This window comes from Papaver somniferum, unplaced genomic scaffold, assembly GCF_003573695.1.
Source record: "Papaver somniferum cultivar HN1 unplaced genomic scaffold, ASM357369v1 unplaced-scaffold_132, whole genome shotgun sequence".
NCBI classification, from domain to species: Eukaryota; Viridiplantae; Streptophyta; class Magnoliopsida; order Ranunculales; family Papaveraceae; genus Papaver; species Papaver somniferum.
In genome coordinates, this window is record NW_020622381.1 from 309,046 (window position 1) to 315,045 (window position 6,000).

A 6,000-nucleotide genomic window follows, 5' to 3' on the forward strand; every position below is an offset into this window, starting at 1 on the left:
TGCTTCTTCTTAGGAGAAGGTCTGTCAAAAAATGTGAAGGTAGCACCATCTACTTGGGTTCTTTGCCTCTTAGCTTTTGGATTCTTGCCAACATCACCACCTTGACATGTACTTTTGTTATGACCAGTTGATTTACATCTTGAACATGAATATGACTTTGTAGGTGCTTTAGGCTCATCCCATGCTCTCCTCCTCTTAACTCTAGGCCTTCCTGATTTCCTGATCTTGTTAGCAGATTCCAATTCAACCTTTTCATGTTCTTCCAACTATAAAAATAACAATGAGTTACAAAATGGAAATACATTTAAGAAGATCTAAATAACATGCATTTGAGTACAAAATGGAACTACAAAATGACTGCAAATACCTCAGGCCAATCTTCTTGAGGAGGAAATGGAAAGACAACTTGAGCATATGTGGCTCTGTATGCAGCAACTGTGTAATAATGAGAGCAATACCTGCAAAAAAAAACAAAACAACAACAAGGAAGTTAAAGTTGACAGCATACAAACTTAGTAAAGTTGAGATGCAAAAAACAAATTCTGATAAAGTATATACTTACTTTGTCCAATCAGGTTTGGATGGCTTCAAGCAACAAACAACATGTTGACAAACAAACCTTCTGAGTTGCCATTGTAGACAACTACACTGCTTTTCTTCCAAGTTCACAATAAAAACTGCCTTGCTACCCTCATTTTTAACTTCATACAATTTACCACTCACACATGGGTCTACTTTAAATGCACCAACCAACTTACACAATTTACCAATCAGTTTCATAGCAGTAGGAACCAATCCATTTGGATTCCATTTTGCACTTTCTTTTCTCCTTTTGTGAAACAACCTCATAACCAACTGATTATAAAGAATTCCTAGTCTACATATTGGTTTGTCCTTAAGGTTTTTTGCCATGGAATTAAATGACTCACTAAAGTTGTTATTTAGGTGTTCACACTTACTAGTGTCATCAAAAAAGGCTCTAGACCATGACTCAAAACCAGCCTTTTCAAGGTACACCACAGCAGCATGATTCTCCTTCTTCATATCTTCCATATGTTTCTGCATACAACAAACATAAACCATAAACAAATTAGCAGGTTATAACACATATACAAACCATAAAAAAACCATAAACATATCAACAGTAAGAAATGTTTTTGAGATGTTACATAGAAATGTTTCTTCTTGTAGCATTTGGCTGCATTCCACAGTAATCTATACAACTTTTGTCCCTTAAAGTGCTGCTTGAAATTGTTATACAAGTGCCTGAAACAACAAAAACTTATAAAAAGCTAGCACACTCTAAGAAAATTAATGATCAAAGCAAAGAAAATCAAGAGAATCTCACCTCCAACAATATCTGTGATGTGAGTCTGGGAACACAGCAGGAAAAGCTTCAAGTATCCCCTTTTGCCTATATAAAATGAATGTCAGTGGTTGTTCATGGCTTAAGAGTAATGGCTTCAAGTCAGTGAGGAACATAGTCCAATTCTCAATTGTTTCAGCAGGAAAAACACCAATTCCTAATGTGGCTAAACCATTTTGACCATCTAACCCAGTTGCAGCCATCAACACACCACCACACTTACCATTTAGATGACAAGCATCTAACCCAACAACTGATCTACACCCTTCCTTCCATCCTTTGGTAGCTCCAGCAAAGCTTATTGTCATTGACTCAAAAGCCATGTCAGTATTACAATATGAGAAAGTTGCAACTGAATTCTTGTTGGAGTCACACACCATCTTACAAAACTGAGAAACTAGTTTGTAGCTCTCTTCATAACTCTCATACTTAGCTTCCATCACTAAGTTCTTAGCCTTCCATGCTGTATTATAAGTAATATCAATGAGATGAGAAGTCTTGAAATCCTCTTGAATTTGTCTTGTTCATGGAATTACTTTTCCAGAGCCATTCTTCAACTGTTCTTGTATAACTTGAGATACTAATGGAGGGTCTGTAGATCTATTCATTATCTTGTCTTCTACAATCCTTTCCTTGCAAGTATGGTTAAGTTCACAGACCTAACCTTACATGTAGACTTCTTTGGTAGTATTGAAGCAAAAACAAACCACTCACACTCAACCTTTCCTCTATTGTCAAACCTATTTTCACACCAGACCCTAAGTCTTTTTTTGTCACTCTTTTCAGCCTTAAATTCACATTCATTTTTTACACATAAAAGCTTAAGATTTCTTTGGAATGCATCTTTATCGGGAAAGGTAGTACCTATTATCATTTGTGAAGGATCAAGTGGTTGAACAAAATCTGAGTCATCAAAAATCTCACCAGGTTCATCCTCAAACTCAGGGTTATCATCTTGGAAATCGTTGTAATACTGTGGGTCTTCTTCACCCTCTTTACCTAAACAAGTACAAAACAAAAATCTCTAGTTAGTTCTACACCTCCATCAGTCATATAAACAAGCCATAACAAAACAAAAACAATAATGGGAGCCCAACAATAATATGCTACAACCATAAAAGCAAGAACATTAAAGTGCCATGTCAGTCTTCTACCTTGGTCATTTACTTCTGCACCATCATCACTTGCATCATCATTATCTGCATAACAATAACTTGAATCAGTTAGTACAACAATAACTAATGCATCAGTACATATTAAATGCACAAAAGTACAAAACAGTAACTCAAGTGTTTAGGTTATAAGCACCTTCAACTGCATTTTCACTTTCAGCATCACTTGAATCTTCATTGTCTTCATCACTATTATAAGCAGCTGCAGCTTCAGGATCTTCTACAGGATGACACTCATCCAGTTCTTTGTTCTCAAGTTAAATTACAGTCTCATCTATTTTATTTTCTTTCATTTTCTTTAACCAATATTCATCATCAAAAAATTCATCATCAACTAAAACTGGTTCCTCATCTATTTGAGTTGGTGTACTACTTGATCCTTCTCTCAAATTATCACCAACAACACTTGCTTGAGTAGGTTGTGAACTGCCCTGCCCAAACAACTTCCTAGCAGTGGCACCACCATCACTTTGATTCTTTTCACCTCCAAGTCTTGGGCTTCTTCTCACTTGAGCTGACTTTGATACTGATTTCTTAGGTGTTACATCCCATTCTGGATTTTTAATCTTGACAACCAACTGAATGAAACCATTGCCATTTACCACAGCATTGTCCCAAAACCAAAAAAAGATTGATCATTCTTTAGAGTCCATGGATGTCCATGTTCTGATATCCACATTAAAATAACTTCATCTATATCTTCCAAACACAACTTCCTGTGAACCATTTGCTGAAACATCCTCAGATTCATCTTATCTCTCTGTAACTTTTTGAAAGAAAAATCAATCTTACTGTCAGTACAATAAAAACTTATGTCTCTAAACTTGCTTTTTCCCTTATCAATGTTGCCACTGAAATATACAGAAATACAAAATAATATTATAAGGCATTCATACAAATACAAACCAAATACAGACTCAATACACATACAAATACAGACCATATACACATACAAATACAGACAAAAATTCTAACAAAATTAAACAATTAATATTTTTTTTAAATAAAAGTGTTTCATCAGATTCAACTGCAGATTCTCCACATCATCATTTGTATTCAAGTTTAAGTGACAGACAAAAACAAAAGGAAGATTCCCTTTGTTTTTCACAGACAAAACAAAATAAACAGATAAAAAATGATGAAAAAGTGAGGTTTTCAAAAAATAAAGTTATGGGTTTCACTTCATATTGATCGAAAAAATTCCAAATCATTTGATTAAATCATGCAAGTACAGATCTAACAAAATCAAAACTTAGGATTTCAAAATCTCTTACCTGGACATCACCTTTTCCTTTCCAGTCGTCGCCATCGATGAAACCATTCAATTTAATCTTCAATAGACTGATCAATAAAATCAGAAACATTTATCGATTTAACTAACCTATCGATTCAATTGAATCGCCAAATTTTTTTCTCTGAGACAGAAGAGAAGAGAAGAAGAAAGAGAGTGTCGGTGAAGATATTTCTCACTTGGATATTGGTCTTTGGTACCATCCAAGTTTATTCCTTGTATTTGATAAAGACTCGCAGATTTCTATTTGCTTGAGTAAAGATAAAATCAAGAGAAGAGATATTAACTTCTCGATATACTTTTACCTAGATTGAGTCTAAATGTCTAGTTGATTCTCTAGAAAGTATATTGGAGTTAGTCCATACAAATTTCTAATCGAAATATTGGGTGTGGTTGTTATACCCCCGCATTTTCAATTAGTATCAGAGCAGGCAAACACGTTCAAGACCTCAAAAGTCTGTGTTTGTAGCGATCTGACTTTATCGACAGAGGTGCTATCTCTATTAACGTACCACGAGTCTTCGATGACTCTAATTACTTATGGTGGAAAATTTCTATGCGAGCGTTTCTTCAAGCGCGTGATTTTCAATCATGGGTATATGTTGTTAATGGCTATGATGATCCCGTTGTTGCAGTAGGTAACGTTAATGTTCCAAAAAATATTGGCGAATACGATGCTGCTGATATACTTGCTGCGAAGCAAAACTCCGACGGTTTGAATGCCATCTTACATGCCATTACCCCAAATCTTCAGCACTATGTGTCAAATTGCACTAGGTCTAAATATGCGTGGGGTATCTTAGAAACTGTATTCGAAGGAAATACCAGTGAAAAAGAAGCTAGGCTTCAAAACCTTAATTCCGGTTGGGAAAACCTTCGTATGGCAGATGAGGATTCATTTGATGAGTTTAATCACAAAGTGTCTGAAATTGTTAATGCATCTTTTGCATTGGGTAAGACTATTCCTGAAAAGGACATTGTGATGAAAATTCTCAGATCGCTGCCATCTAGATATGATTATAAGAAGCATGCCATCGTTGAGGGAAATAACCTTGATAATCTCTCGAGAAATACACTGGTTGGGAAGCTTAAGATCTTTGATCACGAATACTCGTCCAAATCTAAGGATGTTGCGTTCAAAGCACTAAAAGACACAAAATTACTTGATAGAAGTAAAAATGTGTATATCTCTGACGATGATCACTCTGAGACAGATTCATCAGATGAAGATCTTGAAAAATCAGTCTCGATGATCACAAGACAGTTTAGAGATCTTATGTTGAAGAGAAGTAAAGGGTTCTCTAGAGATAAGCCAAAAGCATCATTCAAACCTCATAATCGTATTTCTCCTAAAAACAGGGACACGGATGAAATTGATGACGAGGATATGCCTCAGTGCTTTAAGTGTAAAGGATTTGGTCATTTTGCAAATGAGTGCACAAATCGTAGAAAATACACTGGGAACAAAGGTCTTGCTGCGACACTTGATGAGATGTCTGACAACTATGATTCTGATGAAGAAAAAAATCAAGTGTTGCTCGTCTATGTGAAAATATTGATTTTGATAATTGTAGCAATACATACATCAATCTTTATAATCTTCTAGAAGATATCCCAATCAAGATGGAAGAATCAATTGACCCGTCTTTTGGAAACCCTTTGCTTAATGTTTCAGGATCTACTTTGTGCCTAGAAGCTTGCGTTTCAAAGGCCCATGAACCATCCTTTGCGTTGACATGCTCCTATTGTTCTCTCAAGGGACATGAATTTTCAAAGTGTTTCAAGTAAAAACACAAGATGAGATATGTCAACAAGCTTCAAAAAAGAGCAGATCGTCTAACCAATAAACTTAAACTCGCGGAGAAATAGCTAAGGTATGTAAGATCTTATGCTCTTCGAAAAGACTAGTTTCCAAAGAAAGATATAGACCATTAGAGAGGAAAACCTGGTCTAAACATGCAGAAAGGAATAGCTCCATTGATTCCGTACAAAAGGGTCATGGTGGACAAATCATTGTTCACCACAGCACAACCTGATGGTGTTGTTTTTGTGCATCTTGTCTCATGTGCCTGTTCAAAAGAGACAAGATCTTGCACACCTCAGGCTTTAAAATAAATAAATAAATAAAATATATATATATTTTTTTTTTAGCTTTGAGTTGTTTGTCCTTG